Source organism: Oncorhynchus mykiss, chromosome 3, assembly GCF_057628025.1.
Source record: "Oncorhynchus mykiss isolate SJ-2025 chromosome 3, ASM5762802v1, whole genome shotgun sequence".
In the NCBI taxonomy this organism is placed as follows: Eukaryota; Metazoa; Chordata; class Actinopteri; order Salmoniformes; family Salmonidae; genus Oncorhynchus; species Oncorhynchus mykiss.
In genome coordinates, this window is record NC_143024.1 from 70,989,227 (window position 1) to 71,015,403 (window position 26,177).

Genomic DNA, 26,177 nt, shown 5'->3' on the forward strand with positions numbered 1-26,177 from the left:
CTTCAAGAGGTAGTCACCTGGAATGCTTTTCCAACAGTCTTGAAGGAGTTCCCACATATGCTGTTGACTCCTTTTCCTTCACTCTGACGTCCAACTCATCCTAAACCATCTCAATTGGGTTGAAGTCGGGTGATTGTGGAGGCCAGCAAATCAGATGGGATGGCATATTGCTGCAGAATGCTGTGGTAGCCATGCTGGTTAGTGTGCCTTGAATTCTAAATAAATCACTGACAGTTTCACCAGCAAAGCAAACCCCACACCATCATACCTCCTCCTCCATGCTTCATGATGGGAACCACACATGCAGAGATCATCCGTTCACCTACTCCGCATCTCACATAGACATGGCAGTTGGAACCAAAAATCTCAAATTTGGACTCATCAGACCAAAGGACAGATTTCCACTGGTCTGATGTCCATAGCGTGTGTTTCTTGGCAATTCGACCATGAAGCCCTGTTTCCCATAGTCTCCTCTGAACAGTTGATGTTGAGATGTGTCTGTTACCTGAACTCTGTGAAGCATTCATTTGGGCTGCAATCGGATGTGCAGTTAACTCTAATGAACTTGTCCTCTGCAGCAGAGGTAACTCTGGGTCTTCCTTTCCTGTTTGATGGTTTTTGCGACTGCACTTAAATAAACTTTAAAAGTTCTTGAAATGCTCCATATTGACTGACCTTCATGTCTTAAATTAATGATGGACTGTAATTTCTCTTTGCTTATTTGAGCTGTTCTTGCCATAATGTAGGCTTAGTCTTTTACCAAATAGGGCTATCTTCTGTATACTACCCCTAACTTGTCACAACACAACTTATTGGCTCAAACTCATTAGGAAGGAAAGAAATTCCACAAAACTTATAGCACACCTGTTAATTGAAATGCATTCCAGGTGACTACCTCATGAAGCTGGCTGAGAGAATGCCAAAAGTGTGCACAGCTCTCATCAAGGCAAAGGGTGGCTACTTTGAAGAATCTCAAATATGAAAAACATTATTTGACTATGATTTAATTTCATAGTTTAGAGGGCTTCACTATTATTCTACAATGTAGAAAATAGTAAAAATAAAGAAAAACCTTGAGTGAGTAGGTGTGTCCAAACTTTTGACTGGTACTTTACATCACAGAAGACTGAAGTATAACAAAACTGTGTGACATAGAAACACTGGATATCCGGCATAAAAATAAAAGTTGATTAATTATGAAATTCAGAAAAATATTGAAAATATTCCACCCATGAGTCCGCTAGATAATTTGAATGCAGGAAAGGGCTACCTTGGTCCTTCTTTGCATCACTTGACCATAATTATGACTGGACAATAATCAAGATAAGATAAAACTAGAGATGGCAGGACCTTTTGTGGAATGTGGTGTCAAAGAAGCAAAGCATGTTACACGGAGTTACAGGAATGAGTATTTGTAGAGATCTTGATTTATGGGACGAGTTGCAGCTTGTAGGGATCTGCTCTGACTCCAGCACACCTGTCTCCAACCACACAATCACAAAGAGAGGTAGAGGGAGAGAGAGAGAGTACAGGGAGAGAACTGCAGGTCAAGAGGACACTGGATGACCACCAGAGGGCATATCAGGAGCAGATGTGACAGTACCCCCTCCCTCTACGGACGCCACCTGGCACACGACCCGGTTTGTCTGGGTGTGAGGTATAAAAATCCTGTACGAGGGAGGGATCCAGAAAGTGACGACGGGGCACCCAGCAGCGCTCCTCAGGCCCGTATCCCTCTGAGTCCACCAGATACTGCCAACCGCGGCCCCGACAGGTGATGATGTAGGAAGGCGATTGTCCGGTTCATGCCAGGGTGACAGGTGAGGTGAGTAGAATGGGTCCATTGAAGAACATAAGAACGAACTGAATCTGGCACAAACAAAGCCTACAAGGACCGTTTCTAGGATCAGGTGGTTCAGCTGAGCGTGATGAACACAGGACTCCATCTCCCAGGAGACAGCAGCAACAATGCAGGAGGATGGCATAATGGTCTCAGGCTTTGCTACTTGTGTTGTCTACGGTGAACTGATGAGAGAGGGCATCAGGCTTGGTATTCTTAGATCCGGGGTGATGGGTGAGTGTGAAGTTGAATCTTCCAAAAAACAATGCCCACCTGGCCTGCCGAGAGTTGAGACATTTGGCGTTCTGGATGTAGGCTAGATTTTTGTGATCCTGCCACACAACAAAGGGAAGGACTGAACCCTCTAACCAGTGACGCCACTCCTCAAGAGCCAGCTTAACAGCCAAGCGTTCCCGGTTGCCTGCGTCAATTTCTCTCTGCAGGTGAGAGCTTGCGGGACAAGAAGGCACAAGGATGGAGCTTCTGTTCCGAGGGAGAACGTTGAGCCGGACTGCACCTACCCCGGTGTCGGAAGTGTCCACCTCGAGGATGAACTGGAGTTGTGGGTCTGGCTGGGTAAGGATAGGAGCAGAAGTGGAGCGGTGCTTGAGTTCCTGGAACGCTGCCTCTGCTTCAGAGGACCAGTGCAATGGAGTTGGAGGTAAGAGGAGCTGCCAAACGACTGTAGTCACAGATGAATCGTCTATAAAAATTAACTGCTTCAGATTTGCGGACATTTGGGTCCATTCTTAGCTATCCTCGAGCAATAATGTAACCCAAGAAGGACACAGAGGAAACATGAAACTCACATTCTCAGCCTTGACAAATAGCTTATTCTCCAATAGCCTTTGGAGAACTTGGTAGACGTGTTGCTTGTGAGCCTCAAGGTCCTTCTAAAAAATAAGAAAGTCATCCACATAAACAAAAACAAAACACCCAATGACATCCCTCAGGACATCATTAACCAGGCTCTGACAAACAGCCGGGGCGTTAGTGAGGCCAAAAGGCATAACAAGGTACTCAAAATGTCCAAGTGGTGTGTTGAACGTCGTTTTCCACTCGTCCTAATCTCTGATGCGGACAAGGTGGTAGGCATAGCGGAGGTCCAGTTTAGTAAAAACTGTGGCACCATGGAGGGGGGCTAAAGCAGAACTGATAAGTGGAAAGGGATACTTGTTCCTGACAGTGACACTATTCAACCCACAGAAGTCTATGCATGGCCTCAGTGACCTGTCCTTCTTCTTGACAAAGAAAATCCAGTTCCCACCGGAGAGGAAGAAAGCCTGATATCTCCGACAGCCAGGGAGTCCTGGATGTATTCTTCTATGGCTTCTTGCTCGTGGCGAGAGAGGTTATACAACCTGTTACAAGGGAGAGGAGCTCCAGGCTGAAGCTCGATAGAACAGTCGTATGGCCGATGAGGTGGCAGAGATGGGGTGTAGTGCTTACTGAATACAGGAGCTAGACCGTGATATTCTGGAGGAACAGAAGACAGGTCTGGGGGTTCTGGAATGGACTGGGGTGCAGACAAGGCAGGAGGAAGGGCAGAATGTAGACAATTAGAATTACAAAATGTACTCCAAGTAATGACCCTTCCGGTAGACCAGTCAATCTGTGGGTTGTGTAGCTTTAACCACGGATGACCCAGAACCAGAGGTGAGTGGGAACAGTTGATTATGTGGAAACAGATATTTTCCTGGTGATTACCAGAGAGACGCAGGATGACAGGAACAGTACTCTCCAAAACACGGAAGAGTAGCTTTCCATTGAGATTGTTGGCATCCAGAGGTGAATCGAGCAAAACAGTGTCCAGGCCCAACTGCTTAACAACCCCTCGGTCTAGAAAACTTTGTCCTCTGGGTTTCGCCTGCCATATCAGTTATGTTATACTCAAAGACATTATTTTAACAGTGTTAGAAACTTTAGAGGGGTTCTCTATCCAAATCTACCAATTATATGCATATCCTAGCTTCTGGGCCTGAGTAACAGGCAGTTTACTTTGGGCACGCTTTTCATCCGGACGTCAAAATATTGCCCCCTAGCCCAAAGAGGTTAAACAAAACCCTCTGAGTTCCATTAGATAGAGAGCTCTGAATCCACAATATGGGAGAGGTTGAAAAGACACTGCACATACACTACCGTTCAAAAGTTTGGGGCCACTTAGAAATGTATACAAAACACTGGGATGTACCCAAACAAAAGAACGACACGGGACGAGACCCGTAATACACAAAGCACAAAACACGCAGTACAGGCTGAGACAACGCATTAGTACTCACACGACCAACGTACTTGGGAACAATAATCAACAGCCCAATGGGGAAGCAAAGGGCACATTTAAACAATTACAATAAGTTAGGAATTGGAACCAGGTGTGCATAATGACACAGTTCAGTACAGCCTAGAAGGCTGGTGATGTTGACCTCCGTAACTGGTGAACCGAATGAGCAGCAGTACTGGGGGGATCCGTGACAAATCCCCAGAGTCTGCACTACTAAGCAAGGGGCGACCACCAAGTAAGCGACACCATGAAGACTAAGGAGTTCTACAAACAGGTCAGGGACAAAGTTGTGGAGAAGTAAATATCAGGGTTGGATTATAAAAAAATATCAGAAACTTTGAACATCCCAGGGAGCACCATTAAATCCATTATTTAAAAAATGGAAAGAATATGGCGCCGCAATAAATCTACCAAAACTCACAGACCAGGCAAGGAGGGCATTATTCAGAGAGGCAAGAAAGATACCAAAGATAACCCTGAAGGAGCTGCAAAACTCCACAGCGGAGATTGGAGTATCTGTCCAAAGGACGAATTTTAGCCGTACACTCCACAGAGCTGGGCTTTACGGAAGAGTGTCCAGAAAAAAGCCATTGCATAAAGCAAAAATTAGCAAACACATTTGGTGTTCGCCAAAAGGCACGTGGGAGACTCCCCAAACATATGGAAGAAGGTACTCTGGTCAGATGACACTAAAATTGATATTTTGGCCATCAAGGAAAACGCTATGTCTGTCTCAAACCCAACACCTCTCATCACCCCGAGAACACCATCCCCACAGTGAAGCATGGTGGTGGCAGCATCATGCTGTGGGGATGTGTTTCATCGGTAGGGACTTTGAAACTGGTCAGAATTGAAGGAATGATGGATGGCGCTTAATACAGGGAAACTCTTGAGGGAAACCTGTTTCAGTCTTCCAGAGATTTGAGACTGGGACTGAGGTTCACCTTCCAACAGAACAATGACCCTAAGCATACTGCTAAAGCAACACTTGAGTGGTTTAGGGGGAAACAGTTAAATGTCTTGGAATGGCCTAGTCAAAGTCCAGACATCAATCCAATTGAGAATCTGTGGTATGACTTAAAGATTGCTTCACACCAGTGGAACCCATCCAACTTGAAGGAGATGGAGCAGTTTTGCCTTGAGAATGGGCAAAAATCCCAGTGGCTAGATGATTCAAGCTTATAGAGACATACCCCAAGAGACTTGCAGCTGTAATTGCTGCAAAAGGTGGCTCTACAAAGTATTCACTTTTGTGTGTGTGTGTGGGGGGGGGGGGGGGGGGGGGTGAATAGTTATGCACGCTCAAGTTCTGTTTTTTGTCTTATTTCTTGTTTGTTTTACAGTAAAAAAAAGCATAATGTATAGATTATTTTGACTATAAGAAATACTCAGACTACTGTGTGTCAAAGTTTAACAAGGACTCTCTCCTCCTCACCAGTGTCATGATCAAAGATATGATCAAGAGCCTCACATACAGTATATTGTTTGGTCATTGCGCTGCCACAGAATTTATTGTTAGCAAGGCCTCAAAAAAGCTTTACATACCAAAGCTGCGAGAAAAGTTCTATACATTTCTGAAACAATGTTTGTGAGAATGCCAACAGCTGTGGTTCCCATGGGGGAAAGATTATATTGGGGAAAGGTTCCCGTGGGGGTTGCCATGGAAGCCAAGAAGGGGAGTGAGGTGTGTGTGTGTGTGTGCTCAAACACATGCATGTGGGGGTCTGGGAGAGGACGTGTGTCCATCTGATGAATGGGCATGTTCCTGAACTCAATTTGATACACTAATTGTAGTCTCACCCATTCATTTCTAATGACCGGTCATTTTTGACCGGGAACACCACAGGTGTGCAAAAGTTAAATAAATAAATTGTGTGTTCAGATACTATGGATGGACAAAGTCATGGAACCTTATGACAATCAGATTTAAGCAAAAAACAAGGACATTTCTAAGTGACCCCAAACTTTTGAGTGGTAGTGTGCGTTTTCTCAACAGCAGGCTATGCTCAATAATATCAAAGGCTGCACTGAAATCTAGCAGTACAGCTGCTGCGGGATTGAAGCTACGAACCCGTAGGCTTGGCTCTCTCATCCCTTCCAGGCTTTGTGGAGGGAGGGTGGACAATGAGCCTGTCATAATGGATGTAAGCAATGTCCTCATGCACTTTGGAAGCTTTCATGGCTGGGATAAGTTCTTTCCTCCTCTGGCACACAGCTACAAGACAGTCCTCGTTGAGGAAGATGTACCTTCCTCTCAAGTTCTTGACTCTTTCCAGAACAGCTACAGTGGAAGTCGGAAGTTTACAAACACTGAGGTTGGAGTTATTAAAACTCATTTTTCAACCACAAACTATAGTTTTGTCAAGTCAGTTAGGACATCTACTTTGTGCATGACACAAGTAATTTTTCCAACAATAGTTTACAGACAGATTATTTCAATTTTAATTCACTTTATCACAATTCCAGTGGGTCAGAAGTTTACATACACTAAATTGACTCTGCCTTTAAACAGCTTGGAAAAATACAGAAAATTATGTAATGGCTTTAGAAGCTTCTGATAGGCTAATTTACATCATTTGAGTCAATTGGAGGTGTACCTGTGGATGTATTTCAAGGCCTACCTTCAAACTCAGTGCGACTTTGCTTGACATCATGGGAAAATCAAAATAAATCAGCCAAGACCTCAGAAAAAAATTGTAGATCTCGACAAGTGTGGTTCATCCTTGAGCAATTTCCAAACGCCTGAAGGAACCACATTCATATGTGCAAACAATAGTACGCAAGTATAAACCCCATGGGACCACGCAGCCATCATACCACTCAGGAAGGAGACGCGTTCTGTCTCCTACAGATGAACGTACCTCGGTGTGAAAAGTACAAATCAATCCCAGAACAACAGTAAAGGACCTTGTGAAGATGCTGGAGGAAGTACAAAAGTATCTATATCGACAAAAACGAGTGAGGGGGAGGCTTGCAAGCTGAAGAACACAATCTCAAACGTGAAGCACGGAGGTGACAGCATCATGTTGTGGGGGTGGTTTGCTGCAGGAGGGACTGATGCACTTCACAAATAGATGGCATCATGAGGTAGGAAAATTATGTGGATATATTGAAGCAACATCTCGAGGCATCAGTCAGGAAGTTAAAGCTTGGTCGCAAATGGGTCTTCCAAGTGGACAATGACCCCAAGCATACTTCCAAAGTTGTGGCAAAATGGCTTAAGGACAACAAAGTCAAGGTATTGGAGTGGCCATCAAAAAGCCCTGACTTCAATCCCATAATTTTTGGGCAGAACTGAAAAAGCATGTGCGAGCAAGGAGGTCAACAAACCTGACTCAGTTACACCAGCTCTGTCAGGAGGAATGGGCCAAAATTCACCCAACTTATTGTGGGAAGCATGTGGAAGGCTACCCAAACCATTTGACCCAAGATAAACAATTTAAAGGCAATGCTACCAAATACTAATTGAGTTTATGTAAACATCTGACCCACTGGGAATGTGATGAAAGAAATAAAAGCTGAAATGAATCATTCTCTCTACTATTATTCTGACATTTCACCTTCTTAACGTAAAGTGGTGATCCTAACTGACCTATGACAGTGACTTTTTACTAGGATTAAATGTGAGGAATTGTGAAACAGAGTTTATGGTAGGGTAGCCTAGTGGTTAGAGTGTTGGACTAGTAACCGGAAGGTTGCAAGTTCAAATCCCTGAGCTGACAAGTTACAAGTCTGTCATTCTGCACCTGAACAGGCAGTTAACCCACTGTTCCTAGGATGTCATTGAAAATAAGAATTTGTTCTTAACTTACTTGTGCAGTTAAATAAAGGCTAAAACATGTATTTGGCTAAGGTGTATGTAAACTTCTGACTTCCACTGAACCTTGTCTTTGAAACTCAGGAACTTGACCACTATCGTCCTGGGCCTGTCACCTGTGCATATGTTGGGTTTTCCAGTCCCGTGGGCACGCTCCACCTCAATCTTCCCGTGGTCCATTTTGAGTATCTCTGTGATCATTTCCCTCACTTTCCCTCACGTCCAGGTCTCGTGGAGATTCTGAAATTCCGTCCGTAATAATGATTGTCCCTTGACATAATCGGATTTCTCTGTCATTGTTATCATGGATTCACATACAGAACTGATGTCATCTCTCAATGACCCTGGGAGAACTGCAAACTGTTCAATTCCTGAACCTCTTTGGTAAGGTTGTCCATTCTTTTATTAGGTAACTCCACTGGTATTTGGACACAACACTTGAAGCAATTTCCTTGTCGTTGTAACAACTGCTTGTATAACTATTTTATTTGTTTAAATGATCCTTCTCCTGTGATAGACACCACTGTCCTCAATGGTACTCCCACCAGCTTTGGTCTTTGTCATGGTAGCAACGTAGGCTATGCTGTAACTCCTCACAGTTCCAGACAGGGCAGGTAGCAGGGAAGATACAAACAGCAGGGATCCAGACAGCCACAAGCCTGGGCCAATTTGCGGTCCCAGCCACAGGGGCTAACCCTGTCACTGGTGTGTTCAATCCCTCAAGGAAACCATGCTAGCTTGATAGCCATCTAGCAGCTCATTGGTCAGCAGGATCCCTGGACAGATAGCAGCGGTCCCAGGAACTGATGGCAGTAGCATCTCAGGATCCAAACATAAGGTAGGTAGCTAGGGGCCTCCGGAGTGGCGCAGTGGTTGATGGCACTGCATCACATTGCTAGCTGTGCCACTAGAGATCCTGGTTTGAGTCCATGCTAATTTTCCAAAACAACAAACCGAGAGCTGCCTCGTTCCGCATTCAACAGGAAGTTATTTTGCAAACATATCTTTTGTCCCCACAATGTTCTCACCAGACTGTTCCCACAAGCTAATGAAACATTCTCAGAACCTTTTAAAGAAACAGACTAAATGTGTTTGAGGAACATCATTGCAACATCAGGCAAATGTTTTAAACAAAAACGATTTCACCATGACTGGACAGTTTTTGTGTTGTGAAGACATTTGCCACGACCTAACGAATGTTCTGGGAACTTTCACAGAGCCAATTTTGGTTTGCTGGGTAGTCTTCTGGGAAACCAAGCCCTAAATGTGGCAGTTACCAATTGGCGTGACAAGATGAGATCTTCTTCTCCCTCTGGTCTTGTATTTCTCAGGGAATGTGGCGTAGGAGACACCCTCACAATCCTTCCTCCTTCCTCCTGCCTCTTCGAGTCATGATCGCCCTCTGTGTTAGCCTCTATAGATGTTAACAAGACCCAACAGGCTGGTGTGGGTTCTGAATGAGATCCCGCTCTTCATGACAACGGGGCATGGTGCCAGGCGTGCAGCCACAGTCACAGCTGTGCCATCTTAGTTCTGGATCACGACATCTACCTTCTCTCCCATCTCTAACGCTATACACTTCTCTGTGACCTGGTTGTATGATTGTATGAAACCTATAAAAACTGATGTTTTGTATTGCTCTTCACCGTCTCCATGTTTTCAAGGCTACAATCTGGGATTTTTTTTCAGTACAATTGTAGTCCCGCTACTTTCCCTTTTAAATGACCAATAAATAGATTCGCAGATCCCAGATTCCACCTTTAAGGCAGGACTCCAGATGTCTGAGAACTGGGAAGACATTAGGGCATCAAGCCAGAATACTGGATTATAGATGTAGTGACACTACTGCACACTGGTCCATATTGGATTGTAAGGTAGGCTATATAGGGTGTTGCCTTTGACAACTTGCCGCCACTACAGCAAGACTGGTCTATTAGCCCTTCACTATGGCTTGTGGAAAACATGCAACGGATAATACTGTTGTGTACACACGAGCAGAAAGAAGTAAAATAGGAGGTCATGTAAATAGCTCCATCTCACAGGTTAGCATTTTCTGGGTGGACATTTATTTATTTTCTAATTTCTCAACTTTTCTTTCTCTAGCTACTTCCAAAACAAGTGTAATTCTTTGCAGCTCCTATATGTGCACTTGCTTGGCGTACTGTAAAAAGCAAAAGGGAAGAAAATCACAGGCTAAAGAATAGGAACGATTCCAATTCAATTAGTTAATGGAAGAAGCAGCATGCTTCCTCCTCCTCCTTTTCCCCAACACTGCATTCACACACTGCAGCCAAGCAGGGCCTGTAACAATGTTAGAATGGTTTAGCCATTAGGGTTACATTTATAGACTGCTGGCAGGTTTTCTCAGTTTTATATTCAGTCACGGTTGTTCACGCTGGCTTAATAAACTGAATGCCAGAGTAAGAGTGGCAACAGAAGACCTAGGTGAGGCCTGGCTCTATAGCCTTGAGGTATCTATTATGTCAGTCACTGAAAAAAGCTGTTCTCTTGCATGACAGTCACCGGGCTGTAAGTATGTATTTCTTGCAAAGATGTGTACTGTAGGAGGGAATTTCACATGAGAGTAGAGTTCCAGTAGAATAGACTGTTCTTCTTGCTGACATGATCATCCCAGTAGACACTGGTTGTGTCCAAAATGGGACCCTATTTCTTAGGGGCCCTGGTCAAAAGTATTTTACTACATAGGGAATAGGGTGTTATTTGGGACATAGATTTCTTGCTGTTATATTCTTCCTTTCCAGTACAGTAGACTCTGTCATATTCTTGCCATCCACTAGGTTGTCATTCTTGACGATGTCATATTCTTCCCCTGTCCCTAAATTAATCCTAGCATAATTTCACTGTGACAAATCTAATCCTTGGCAGAGCTGCTGGAATCCCCTTGCTGTTAAGAATAGCGGAACAACAATTAGATATTGTATACTCAACCATTCAATGCTTGAGCATACAATATCTTATCATGTCTTTATACTGCATAGTAATGAAATGGATATTATCAATATTGTATTCAATGAACGACAAGTGTACTTTGTGATCAGTGTCTTTCATCTCAATATTACGGAAAGTGTATAGACCTGGACATTTATTATGGATATTATTAATACTGTATTCAGTGAATAACAAGTGTACTTTGTGATCAGTGTCTTTCATTTCAATATAACCGCAAGCATATGTAACAGTGTCCCCTCGCCCATACCCGGGCGCGTACCAAGGACCCTCTGCACACATCAACAACAGTCACCCACGAAGCATCGTTACCCATCACTCCACAAAAGCCGCGGCCCTTGCAGAGCAAGGGGAACTACTACTTCAAGGTCTCAGGGCAAGTGACGTCACCGATTGAAACACTATTTAGCACGCACCACCGCTAACTAGGCTAGCGTTTCACATCCGTTACACTCACCCCCCTTTTGACCTCCTCCTTTTCCGCAGCAACCAGTGATCCGGGTCAACAGTATCAATGTAACAGTATAACTTTAGACCGTCCCCTCGCCCATACCCGGGCCCGAATCAGGGACCCTTTGCACACATCAACAACAGTCACCCACGAAGCATCGTTACCCATCGCTCCACAAAAGCCGCGGCCCTTGCAGGGCAAGGGGAACTACTACTTCAAGGTCTCAGGGCAAGTGACGTCACCGATTGAAACACTATTTAGCGCGCACCACCGCTAACTAGGCTAGCGTTTCACATCCGTTACACATAGACCTGGATATTAATGATCACATATAAAATATGTTAATATGTTACATTTTAATAAACGTCTCAAATATTATTTAACAATTGTCATGTTTGTGAATGGGTGTATTAGTTAAGTGATAATGCCCAAGAAGCCAGTGTTTGGAGGATATATTGGCACGGGTGTTGTTAGGCCTGAGACGAAGTCGATAGCCGGCAAACTGTGCCAATATATCCTCCAAACACCGGCTTCGAGGGCATTATCACTTTTATACAACGGGTTACCAACATATTCAAATAATGGTTTACACATTTTCATAAAAAACATTATTTTGATGAATTTATTCATACTATTTCATCCTTCCACAATATACAGTCCGACTCAAATCTAGGGTTGCTACCCGGCTGGTCATTTGTTCTATCGGTTTGGTTGCCAGAGACGCTACCCAGTTGTTCAGTCTTTTTGCTCTGTATCTATGGACGCGACCCTGTCGTTCGTTCTAAATGTTCCATTGGCATACTGGCTTGCAACCTTCTTATCCTTTGCTTGCTAGCTAGCCAACTACAGCTAACTTACAGTCACATCAAACAGTGCAGCCAGAATAACAACATTAGCTGCATTTGCATTTGTTTAAGCTGTTTTCTTATTACATTTATTTGGATGCATCCTTAACAATGAGCTAATGAGGCGCAACTTTGCTTGGCATAGAAAATGTGCTCTCTCATCAAGACACTGTTGTTCAGAAGAGCTAGCCAACAACACAGCTAACACAATCACTTCAAACTGAAGCTGGAAATACAGCAAACTAGCTGACTTAATTTAGTTTGACCTTTTTTCTATTGACATTTCTTTGTATATATCCATAAAAATGACGTCAGCTGATTCATGATTTCGACTTGCTGAGAAAAGCTCCCTGCCTGTCTGTCTCGTTCCGACTCCCGACACAATCATTACTATGGGACAGCTGGAGATCAAATTTCAATGTTGAAACAATTTCGCAAATGTTGAAGAAACAGACAGCAAGGTTAATACAAATCTCTGCTCTTTAAAATGTTAGTCTAAATGTTAGAATGTTAGTCTAAAAGAAATGTGAGATAATGTCTAGATGCTTTTTATAGTGGAGATCAAGTTTATAAATTGTCTGGCTGGGCTGATGAGACATTGGATTGCGCAGTCAGATGGAATAGAGTAAATAGGCATTTTCATGTCATAGATTTAGCCGGTGGTAACGTGTGGAATAGACACTGGCTGGAATGTGGTTTTAACCAATCAGCATTCAGGATTAGACCTACCTGTTGTATAATTCAACATTGCCCCTGTCTCCCATAGCCTGCTACATTGACTCCTCTCATCCCCTCTCCCCCTCTCCATTTCCCTATGGCCCTACTAACATATTACATGGGAGACTGATTCAGGAATTTAAAGAGCTCCTCTCTAGCATGAGGGGAAGCAGCATGGCATGGCTGCTTCCCAACTTATTTGCTACATAGTGCACTGCTTTTGAGCAGGCCCCATATATAGAATATGGTGCCAATTCAGACACAGTCAGAGAGTAAACATGATTTGGGATGACTCAGCATCAGTGTAGAAATGAGAGAAATGGAGAAATCCATGTTCTGGTATCAGCTCAGCTGTAGTGGATCAGAGAGTGTGTATGTGTGCGTGTGCATGCGTGCATCTGTATGTGTGTGTGCGGGTGTGTTCAGCTGTGGTGGATCAGAGTCTCTCTCTCGCTGATAGTTATTAGTCCGACTAGACTATGTGTAGCGGTTCCCCTGTGGGTGATGGCATTTTCCACAGAGTTAGGCTAAGAGCTTTTATTCCTTCTGCCTCCTATCCCAAAGAGCTGTGGTAGTCCTCTGTTCTGTTCTGTTTGTTCCCTATAATACCTCCTTTTTGCAGAGCTGGTATTCCTTTTGCTCTGCTCGGTCTCTGAAGACTGATGCAGTGCTCCATCAGACCTGGGTTTAAATACCGGTACTGCTTGAAATCATTTCTAATACTTGATTGAGCTTGCCTGCCATAATGGAACCAATATAATAGTCGTAGGAGTGCCAACCACTCCCATCTGAAACTCCAGTTAGGTTAAAGCAAATGCTAAAAGATTTCAAATAGTATTTGAACCCAGGTCTGCTGCTCTGTCTCCAAAGACTGATTCAGCACCCCACACACTGCTGCTAGGAGACAGAGAAAGGCTGTTGAGTTCATGTCACCGTTCATTGATTTTAATGAAGCCTCTGTGTTTAATACCGCAGTAGAGGTGAAGTTGCAGAAAAGGCCTGAGCCTGTATTCAAAAAGTCCCAGAGCAGGACTGCTGATCTAGGACTGTTGATCTAGGACTACTGATCTAGTTTTGCCTTTCAGATGATAATGAATAAGATGACATTGACAGGAGGGACATGATCCTTGATTAACACTCCTGCTCTGAGATACTTTGTGAATACAGGCCCTGGACTATAGAGTATTGTCGTACATAATAAAGAACTCATCCTGGTGTCGTGCAAATACAATACTGTATAGACTCAAACATCTGATATCTACTTATCTGATAGACTTGGATTGATTCGCCATAGACATTTGCTTCACGTCTTTAGCTGCTTGATAAGGCAGAAAGCAGGGAGAAAGAAGCGAAGAGAAAGAGAAGGAAAGAATGAAGGAAGATCTCCAAAGGCTCAGCTTAACAGCGTTGCAACACGTGGGAGGGGGGAGTGTGCTGTGTGCTACTGCTCTGCACAGGCAGCCAGGGGCCAATCAGATTGATTATCACCACATGCAGGGTCAAAGGGTGTCGGATATGGGTGTAATGTATTCTATGTAACCATGCCATCCCCTGAGAATAGGGACATAGAGCTCATCTCTTTGCCTGCCTTCGATATAGCAGGCTCCAGCAAGCTCCTGATGTTTCCACAACAAGCTAACTGGATATAATGAGGGGGGTTAGAGGGAAATAAAGCTCCCGTCATTATGGTTATAAACAAGGAAGTGTTGCATAGCATAATGGTGGATTTCAATGGTGGGTTTATCATTGAACAAAAATGGATTGTGTGTCAGACTGGGGTTAGATCCCACGTCATTAGACTGTTAGATTAGTCATTAACTTGGGGAGGCAACACGATTGTTCAGCTCTCAGGCATGGTTACTCATCAGATGAGCGTGGTCCAAAACAACTTCTGTTACATTTGCAAAATGAATAGAAATGGTGGCTTCGACTTCCTATCAGCTGCATGGTTTCCGCTTGCTGTGGGTTAAATCAATGCAATTACTGTGCTCCCATTCACTCTAATGAGAGCTACGACAAGGGCCATGCAAATAACTCCAATAAATCCATGAAAAGTAGATGATGCTGGTGCTTGATTGCAAGATGTCACTAAATCAGCTGTTTTATTAAAGCATGTTTTGTGTTATTCAAAATATCTCTGTCTGTCTCTCACCACTGTGCATACTACCCTGAGGGAACATTCAGGAGAAAAACTAGTTCCGTTTATGGGTATGCATCCTAAGCTTTAGCCTACATCCCAAATGGCACATTATTCCCTATTTAGTGCACAACTTTTGGTCAGAGCCCTATAGGGAATATATAAGGAATCGTGTGGCTACAGTATATAGGGAATAGGGTGCCTTTTGAGACACAGATTTAGCCTCAATGTGTTGCTGTCTGTCAGAAGTCAACAATTTAAAATTCCAAATCTAACCATAGGCTCCCATAATACATCAGGATGTCGATGATCATGGTAATCATCGACCCCCATTAACTCTCTCTCTCTCTGCCCCCTCCCTTTTCACCCCCACCCTTTCCACCTTCCCCCATCTCCCTCTCCCTCCCTCCTCCTGTCCATCGTCTCCATCCCTCCTCCTAGCTCCCTAATGGGTTTGCTGGTGGTTCATCTATGTGGCTCTGAGTGGGGATTTGATTTGGTACTGGAATTAATGGGTGAGCAGGAGGATTGAAGGGAAATGGTGTTTAGCAAACTGTGGTGGACCTGACGACCTCATTAAAACATGTCACTGAGGAAAAGGCCCAAATGGCAGGAACCCTATGCCCTATATAGTACACTATTTGTGACTAGGGCTCTGGAATAAAAAAAAATGGGTCACTATATAGGAAATAGGGTGCTATTTGGGACATAGACAAAATATCAGACAGCAGGAAGAGATGGCCACTGTTGTAACGATGCTAATGTGGTAACGATGGGGATGCTGCAGTCAGACCGGTAGCATAATATGAATTAATGATTATTATGGCGTGACACATAGTGGACTTCTCTTCCCACTGTCATTAATGCCAGAATGGCGAATAGGATAAAATGAAAATATGGAATGAAATAATGTCCAAAAATGTATATTAGTTACTCTTAAAGAGTTCCTATGAAAGTGTAAGTGAGAAAGATGTAATTGTGTCACTGCAGCTGCAGGTAAATCCTATTTAGGTCTATTGAACCAAAATTGTTTACATGATTCCCTGGCAGGAAGGCTGGACTTCCATGTGATTAAAACTTTATTAATCAATACATTAGCACCTACCTACCCCTTCTCTTGTTTGTGCTGCCCCATTTAATGACACTGGTCCAATTTGACAATTTTTTTCTAGAGCCACTAATGAAAGTCTGTATTTGCATTTAGCATACAACACACTCCAAAAATAAATGGTCCTTGAAGATCCATCAGGATCATTTAGAGTTGCGAAAGGAACCTTAAGGCTCCTGTAGAACCCTTTAGGATAACTTAAGGTTAAAACGATAACCTGTAGGTTAATTTAATAACCCATACTCTGCTATCAAACTAAATTTAAATCTACAACTGTACATCGTCATTACTCTGAATTTAAGATGGGAATTGCCAGTGTAGTTTCATCTTTCTTGGAATATATTACGTCAAAATGAAAATGACCAAACTTTGTCAAAATTAAAAATCTGTTTAGCAGAATCACCCAGCAGTAGTAATTAATGTTATTCTGTTTGTAAGTGGCAGGTTATCATTCTTCATGCTAATGCTTGATATTAGGCTAATGATGTGGACTGGATGCTGAACATCTGGTTGTTCCTGGTTTGGCTGATAATCAATTACAGTGTGTTAGTGGTGCACATGGCCTCCCCACGCTGCACTCTGACAAAGAGAGAGAGAGAGTGAGCGAGAGAGAGGATAGAGAGAGATCGCCTTCAGGGACTGTTTATACAAAGGAAAACCAAATCAAACCAAACCTCTCTCTCTCCTGAGGCCTTTCATCCCTCCATCTCTCCCCTCTATCCCCTGGATGATGAAGTGATGAGAATTGGAAGCCATGGGGGCTGTTGAACTCTAGGCGGTGTCTTTGAGAATCAGCAATGTAGGAAAAACAATCCTTTTTATACCACTCAACTGCCATTCTGCCTCTGTCGCTCGCTGCAATTCGGCACAGCGCCTATTCAGCTTCACAGCTTGAACCAAACCAACAAATAGGAATCTCACTGCGAAAGCTGTACTGCATAATAATACAGTACCATGAATAAATACAGAACCCAAAACATGTCTACAAAGTTACGCAGTGGCTCAGTTTGTCATTAGCTTTTAGGCTTGATCAAAAAGCAGGTTCTCTTATACTGTCACTGCAGGGCTTGTGGATGGAAGCCCAATGGCTTAAAATACAATGTATTAATAAGTAGCAAATAGCAAGGAACCGTGGTAATACTCAGATTAGCTGCAATATTCTATGGATACAGCAAGGCAAGTCATAGTCACGTCAGTCATAGTACCAATTTTAGATCTGCATTGTGAATGTTGAAACACTAGCTCTAGAAAATCAAGAAGGCAAAATTATACTGATTATAATGTAATTCCCTGACATCAGACATTAGAAAGAGAGAGCGAGAGAGCGAACGAGAGGGAGGGATCAAGCAAAGGAAAGAGAAAGATCTGTAGAGGGGTTTCAAAGCTTTATCACACTCTAAAAAGTTAAATAATTCCTCCTGTTTATCCACAGAAAAGCTTTTGGCACAACTTCCTACACAACTGGGAAGTCAAGGGCTGGGATGCTCCAGGCTGACACTGCTCCAAATTGCTCAAAAAAATAAAGGGAACACTGCTCCACACTGCTCAAAAAAATAAAGGGAACACTTAAACAACACAATGTAACTCCAAGTCAATCACACTTCTGTGAAATCAAACTGTCCACTTAGGAAGCAACACTGATTGACAATACATTTCACATGCTGTTGTGCAAATGGAATATACAACAGGTGGAAATTATAGGCAATTAGCAAGATGTGCATGTGTCTGCTCAAACGGTCAGAAACAGACTCCATGAGGGTGGTATGAGGGCCCGACGTCCACAGGTGGGGGTTGCGCTTACAGCCCAACACCATGCAGGACATTTGGCATTTGCCAGAGAACACCAAGATTGGCAAATTCGCCACTGGCGCCCAGTGCTCTTCACAGATGAAAGCAGGTTCACACTGAGCACATGTGACAGACGTGACAGAGTCTGGAGACGCCGTGGAGAACGTTCTGCTGCCTGCAACATCCTCCAGCATGACCGGTTTGGCGGTGGGTCAGTCATGGTGTGGGGTGGCATTTCTTTGGGGGGCTGCACAGCCCTCCATGTGCTCGCCAGAGGTAGCCTGACTGCCATTAGGTACCGAGATGAGATCCTCAGAACCCTTGTGAGACCATATGCTGGTGCAGTTGGCCCTGGGTTCCTCCTAATGCAAGACAATGCTAGACCTCATGTGGCTGGAGTGTGTCAGCAGTTCCTGCAAGAGGAAGGCATTGATGCTATGGACTGGTCCGCCCGTTCCCCAGACCTGAATCTAATTGAGCACATCTGGGACATCATGTCTCGCTCCATCCACCAACGCCACGTTGCACCACAGACTGTCCAGGAGTTGGCGGATGCTTTAGTCCAGGTCTGGGAGGAGATCCCTCAGGAGACCATCCGTCACATCATCAGGAGCATGCCCAGGCGTTGTAGGGAGGTCATACAGGCACGTGGAGGCCACACACACTACTGAGCCTCATTTTGACTTGTTTTAAGGACATTACATCAAAGTTGGATCAGCCTGTAGTGTGGTTTTCCACTTTAATTTTGAGTGTGACTCCAAATCCAGACCTCCATGGGTTGATAAATTTGATTTCCATTGATCATTTTTGTGTGATTTTGCACATTCAACTATGTAAAGAAAATAGTATTTAATAAGAATATTTCATTCATTCAGATCTAGGATGTGTTATTTTAGTGTTCCCTTTATTTTTTTGAGCAGTGTATTTTCCTCTGTAATTGAAATTTTCCCTAGCAAGGGTGAATTACGCAATATTATGCTAATGGTAGCCACTTTGGAATGGCATGTTGGCACCAGAAGAGAGTAGTGAGGGCCTCTGTTACAGTAGTTGCCGTATATCTAGCAAATGTAAAAATAACCCTTTATTTATTAATTCATGCATAGCTTAAACCTTGTGTGCCAAATCTCTCAGCTAAGACTGCCTTCATCAACGTCAGTTTGAAAGCCTTTGCATGTTCACACCCCTTGTTGGCATTTTGTTTGTGTGGCATTTTTAAAGCTCTTTTCGTATGGGGCAGAGAATTATTTTACAGTTTTAAAGCTAATTTCTTACAAAAAAATAAATGAAATCATGTCTTATGTGTGTTTATATGATATCATGTGATATGATGATATGATGTTTATATGATATCAGAGGTCCGTGGTCCGTATTGACCCAGTTTTGGGTCCGGATCCGGACTGCGGCCCGCCAGTTGAGTATGGGGATGTAGGTGATTGGGTGCCATTTGGGACGTAGCCCTAGTGTTGGATGGAGATGGACTTTACGTCTGAGTGCAATCATAACAATATGCAGAGGTTTGCTGATGCCCTGGAGTGGCTGCTATCCTCCAGGAAAATAAGCTAAGGCATGCACTGGTATTAGACATGCAAAGTCAGCCTGTTTACCAAAATAATTCGTTTTTTTGTGGGTTCAGGGGCCTTCAGCCTATTACGTGGCAGCCTTAATTAACGTCTTAAGGCTAGGGGGCACTATTTTCACGTCCGGATGAAAAGTGTGCCCAAAGTAAACTGCCTGCTACTCAGGCCCAGAAGCTAGAATATGCATATAATATAGATTATGCATATATATTTGGATAGAACACACTCTAAAGTTTCTAAACCTGTATAAATTATGTCTGTGAGTATAACAGAACTTATTTGGCAGGTGAAACCCAGAGGACAAACCATCCAGGAATTTTTTTTTTAGGTCACTCTCTTTTCAATGAGTTTTCTATGTGGATGTAGATTTCTAAGGCACTTGGTTGCAGTTCCTATCGCTCCCACTAGATGTCAACAGTCTTTAGAAATTGGTTGATGTTTTTGCTTTGAGAAATGAAGAAGTAGCCATTTTCTATCTCGGTGGATAGCCAAGAGTACTGTTGTGGTTGGGGCGCATGACCTGAAAGCTCGCTCCACTTTGTTTTCGTCCGGTATTGAAAACAGTTTATTCCGTCTTAAATTTGATCAATTATTTACATTTAAAAATACCTAAAGTTGGTTTAGGAAAGTTGTTTGAAATGTTTGGATCAAGTTTACAGGTAACTTATTAGATACTTTGTAGTCATGTTGCACGAGTTGGAACAGGTGTATTTTCTGAATCAAACGCGCCAAATAAATGGACATTTTGGGGATATAACGACGGAATTTATCGAACAAAAGGACCATTTGTGTTGTTTAATGGACATATTGGAGTGCCAACAGAAAAAGATATTCAATGGTAAGGCATGAATTATATCGTTATTTCTGACTTTTGTGTTGCGCCTGGCAGTTTGAAATATGATTTTCATGTGTTTGTTTGATGGGGTGCTGTCCTCAGATAATAGCATGGTTTGCTTTCGCCGTAAAGCCTTTTTGAAATCTGACATTGTGGCTGGATTACCAAGAAGTTAATCTTTAAACCGAAGTACAATACTTCTATGATTTATTAATTATTATTATTAGTATTTCTGTTTTTGAATTTGGCACGATGCTATTTCACTGGGTGTTGTCAAATTGCCGCGCGAAGGGATCACTAAGAAGTTTTAACCTCAGTTTTAGCACAATTTTGGCATTTTTTCACCCTACTGCTAATTTAGCCATTGATCAACTAGTCCTTGGGATTCAGAGAACTGACATCCACTGCCAACTTTCTCTTTCAATAGAGTTTTTAACATGAAATTCAAGTGTTTAGAAACATATCCATAACCCTGGAACATTTGTTTTTCACAACTGCAAGTTACACATTTCTATTTTGTATTTGACATTTTATATATACATTCAGAATCAGGGTTAGCCCTGTCTTTTTGGGGGCCCTTAGCAGGTTTTGGTTCGCTTCTGTTGCTTTTTGGGTAGGACCAGACCTGACCAGAATGTACAATATGATTTACTGAAATTAGTCAGAGGTGTCAACAGTACTTGCATGGTTGAAAGCAAATAACTTGACTATGTCCAACAGGGCAACTTTTGTCAGTCTCAAAAGTTCAACTTACTGGCAGGAAGGAAGATGTAATCATTTGTATACAACCAGAAGACTGATGGAATGGCCTGGGATGATATATTCATAATTCATAGTGTTGAAATGTGAAAAGTTATAGCCCAGCAGGGGCCTCATTTATTGTCATTGTATACATTTCTTAAAGCGCCATTTCTGAAAAGTCTGCTCAGGGTACTGAAATATAGAGATTTATAACCTTGGCACACGTCACACAGTACATACGCATGTTTCCCGTTATAAATCCGACCTGTCGTAAATCTGTGCGCATGAACAAGCATTAATTCTCCACTGGAAAACCCCCCTATTTGCTTTTTATGGTGACAAACAATAGTTTATAGATTATAGTTAATAGATTATTGGGTTTCTATGTCCTACCTTGTAATAGGTTATGAGATTGAATGTGACCGACTCGATTCGGTCTTATGTAGCAAAATTTGAATTTGTGTTTTTTACATTGGATAAAATTAGAGACTCAGAGCTAGAAAATTTTATATTTCTGTAGTTTGAATTTGGCGCTCTGCAATTTTACTGGAAGTTGTCAAATCTATCCCGCTAACGGGATTGGAGCGTTAAGGGATCCCTAAGAGGTTTAAATCAGCTTCTTGATATGCCACAACTGTCCGGTGGAAAGATAATCTTGGCAAAGGAGAAATGCTCACTAACAGGGATGTTGTGCAAATAGAACATTTTCGGGCTCTTGTTTAAGCCACCGAGTCCGGCTCCAGGGGTCACGTTTTCAAACCCCAAGCCTTTCTCAAACCTTAACCCTTAACGTAACCCCTCAGAATGAATGCCTAATTAATGTCAAAAGTAGTGCACTATGTAGGGAATAGGGTGACATTTGGGATGCAAATTTTGTACAGTTTAGCAAAGAGCAAAAGCTGCATGGCGTGGGCAATTTCTACATAAAGTAATGATGTGATGTTAATCCATTTCTACTCACATTAGAAATCCCTGACAAATATGTATGGTCAACATCTCAACATCTGTTTTAATTTAGCATTCTTCACTTACATCTTCGTCAAAGAACACAACTCGTTCCTTTCGGACGATATTCCATTTATTGCTCTGCCTTCTCACCAATTCATGTAAATGCATATGCAGCACACCTGTACTGTTTGATAATGACATTATAATCAACATTGTCTTTATATGTTTAAATTCAATATATTGTGATGTTGAGGTGTGCATTGTTATTGAATTTTCCATTCCCGACCGAGTGCAACATGTAAAAAATAATTCATCATGGTTAACTCAATCTCAATAATTATGTGTTAAAATATTAAAAGCAATAGGATGATGGGTGATACGTTTTCCCCATGTCAAACCATGATAGCGTAGTAGTGCCGAGTAGGGTTATAACTCTGTGGCTCTCCTATTCACTGGCAATAAGAAGGTAATTTTCATCCATAATGAAGAGGGAGATTTAACACAGTTCCAATGTGTGAAAGGATTCCTCACAGACTCAAGTCATCACATCATAACTGGAATCAGCGGCGATAATACAAAGGAGGTCTGAGGCAAATGTCACATTCTGACCATAGTTCTTGTGTTTTCCTTGTTTTAGTGTTGGTCAGGACGTGAGCTGGGTGGGCATTCTATGTTGTGTGTCTAGTTTGTCTGTTTCTGTGTTTGGCCTGATATGGTTCTCAATCAGAGACAGGTGTTAGTCATTGTCTCTGATTGGGAACCATATTTAGGTAGCTTGTTTTGTGTTGGGGTTTGTGGGTGATTATTTCCGTGTCTGTGTTTGTTTCGCCACACAGGACTGTTTCGGTTTTCACATTTATTGTTTTGCATATTTGTAGTGTTCTCGGTATTCGTCTTTATTAAAGATGTTTAACACTCACCACACTGCGCTTTGGTCCTCTCCTTCCCAGGAAGAAAGCCGTTACAGAATCACCCACCAACCAAGGACCAAGCGGCGTGGTAAACAGAGGCAGCAGCAAAAGCAGCAGCAGGAGAAGCAACAGGTACAGCAGGAGAAGCAGCAGCAGCAGGAGCAACAGCAGCAGCAGTGGGAGAGGCAGCACTATTTGGAGAAGTGGACTTGAGAGGACGAGTTGGACGGAAAAGGACCCTGGGCAGAGCCAGGGGAATATCGCCGCCCCAAAGCAGAGCTGGAGGCAGCGAAAGCAGAGAGGCGGCATTACGAGGAGCAGGAGAGGCAGCGATGTCAAGATTTCGGGACATGGGAGCAGAATCTGGACTATACAACTTGGGAAGAGATAGACAGGTGGGCGGTCGACCCAGGGAGAGTGCTGGAGCCCGCCTGGGATTCGATGGAGCAGTGCGAGGAAGGTTACATGATAATGAGGTTGGCAAAAGGAGCACGGCGGCACGGTAGGAAGCCCGAGAGACAGCCCCAAAAATGTATTGTGGGGAGGCACAGGGAGAGTGTGGCAGAGTCAGGAGTCAGACCTGAGCCAACTCCCCCTGTTTACCGTAAGGAGCCATGGATGGAATCAGAGCAGTCGGCGAAGTTGAGGTGTGCGTCTGGGAATATTGAGGAGGTATTGGACAGAGTAGAGAGAGAGCTGTTGGTTTGGCATAGTATGCACGGCATTCGCCCTGAGGAGCGTGTTAGCTGTCCGATGCCACCTGTGTCAGTTCCTCGTACTCAGCCTGAAACTTGTGTTGGAGTTCCGGAGGATTTGATGCCGGCTATACACACCAGGTCTCCAGTACACCTTCACAGCCTGGTGTGTCCTGTTCCTTGCACTCACCCTCACCGGCACCCCGCACCAGGCTGTCTCTCCGTCCCATCAATACAGGTGCTCCAGCCTGTCCGGCGCTGCCAGAGCTTCCGCCCCTCAGGTCAGAGGCGCTAGAGCCCATCTGTCCAGCACTGCCAGAGCCTTCCTCCTCTCCAGCGCAGCCGGAGTCTCCCGCCTGTCCGGCGCTACCAGAGTTTCCACCCCTCAGTCCAGAGGCGCCAGAGCTTCTCTGTCCAGCGCTGCCAGAGCCTTCCTCCTCTCCAGCGCAGCCGGAGTCTCCCACCTGTCCGGCGCTGCCAGAGCTTCCGCCCCTCAGTCCAGAGGCGCCAGAGCCCGTCTGCCCAGCGCCGCCTGAGCTGCCCGTCTGCTCAGTGCCGCCTGAGCTGCCCGTCTGTCCAGAGCTGCTGAGTCTCCCGTCTCTCCAGCGCCGTCAGATTCTCCCGTCTGTCCAGAGTTGCTAGAGTCTCCCTTCTGTCCAGAGCTGCTAGAGTCTCCCGTCTGTCCAGAGCTGCTAGAGTCTCCCGTCTCTCCAGCGCCGTCAGATTCTCCCGTCTGTCCAGAGCTGCTAGAGTCTCCCGTCTATCTAGAGCTGCTAGAGTCTCCCGTCTGTCCAGAGCGGCTAGAGTCACCAGTCAGCATGGAGCCGCCAGAGCCGGCAGTCAGCATGGAGCCGCCAGAGCCGCCAGTCAGCATGGAGCCGCCAGAGCCGCCAGTCAGCCAGGATCTGCCAGAGCCGCCATTCAGCCAGGAAGCTACCCCTCAGTCCTGAGCTACCCCTCAGTCCTGAGCTACCCCTCAGTCCTGAGCTACCTTAGTCCCGAGCTGCCCCTCAGTCCGGAGCTGCCCCTCAGTCCGGAGCTGCCCCTCAGTCCAGTGGGGCCCTTCCTTTTGTTAGGGTTCCTAGGCCAAGGTCGGTGGCGAGGGTCGCCACTCAAAGGACGCTAAGGAGGTGGCCTAAGACAATGATGGAGTGGGATCCACGTCCAGTGCCAGAGCCGCCACCCACCCAGACCCTCCCCTATAGGTTTAGGTTGTGCAGTCGGAGTCCGCACCTTGGGGGGGGGGGGGGGGGGGGGTACTGTCACGTTCTGACCATAGTACTTGTGTGTTTTCCTTGTTTTAGTGTTGGTCAGGACGTGAGCTGGGTGGGCATTCTAAGTTGTGTGTCCAGTTTGTCTGTTTCTGTGTTTGGCCTGATATGGTTCTCAATCAGAGACAGGTGTTAGTCATTGTCTCTGATTGTGAACCATATTTAGGTAGCTTGTTTTGTGTTGGGGTTTGTGGGTGATTATATCCGTGTCTGTGTTTGTTTCACCACACAGGACTGTTTCGGTTTTCACATTTATTGTTTTGTACATTTGTAGTGTTCTCGGTTTTCGTCTTTATTAAAGGTGTTTAACACTCACCACGCTGCGCTTTGGTCCTCTCCTTCTCAGGAAGAAAGCCGTTACAGCAGAATAAATGACCAGTGACTCCCAGTACTGTAAGAAGCATAGCGAAAATGAAGGGGTTAGGCTGTTCCGGTCATCAGGAAAGCAGAATATGAGCTGTACCTTTGTTTTAAACAACAGTAAAAATATATGTAAATGTGATGCTAAATTACCTCTCCAAATACAACTTGCCAATCAGCAAGAGATGGCAGAAGTGGATGCCAAATTTTAATCGAGCACCGCGTCAAGAAAAATTGGTGGAGATTAATGGACAACAGTATTGTCAAAGAATGGAACAAAAATTAAATTGTCTAAAAATGGAGTGGAGGATGCGTGTATGTCAGATAATGATTTGTTTTTATGTTGAATAAAATCAAATCAAATTTATTTATATAGCCCTTCGTACATCAGCTGATATCTCAAAGTGCCGTACAGAAATCCAGCCTAAAACCCCAAATAGCAAGCAATGCAGGTGTTGAAGCACGTTGGCTAGGAAAAACTCCCAAGAAAGGCCAAAACCTAGGAAGAAACCTAGAGAGGAACCAGGCTATGAGGGGTGGCCAGTCCTCTTCTGGCTGTGCCGGGTGGAGATTATAACAGAATATGGCCAAGATGTTCAAATGTTCATAAATGACCAGCATGGTCAAATAATAGGTCTGGGACAGGTAGCACGTCCGGTGAACAGGTCAGGATTCCATAGCCGCAGGCAGAACAGTTGAAACTGGAGCAGCAGCACGGCCAGGTGGACTGGGGACAGCAAGGAGTCATCATGCCAGGTAGTCCTGAGGTATGGTCCTACGGCTCAGGTCCTCCGAGAGAGAGAAAGAAAGAGAGAAAGAGAGAATTAGAGCATACTTAAATTCACACAGGACACCGGATAAGACAGGAGAAGTACTCCAGATATAACA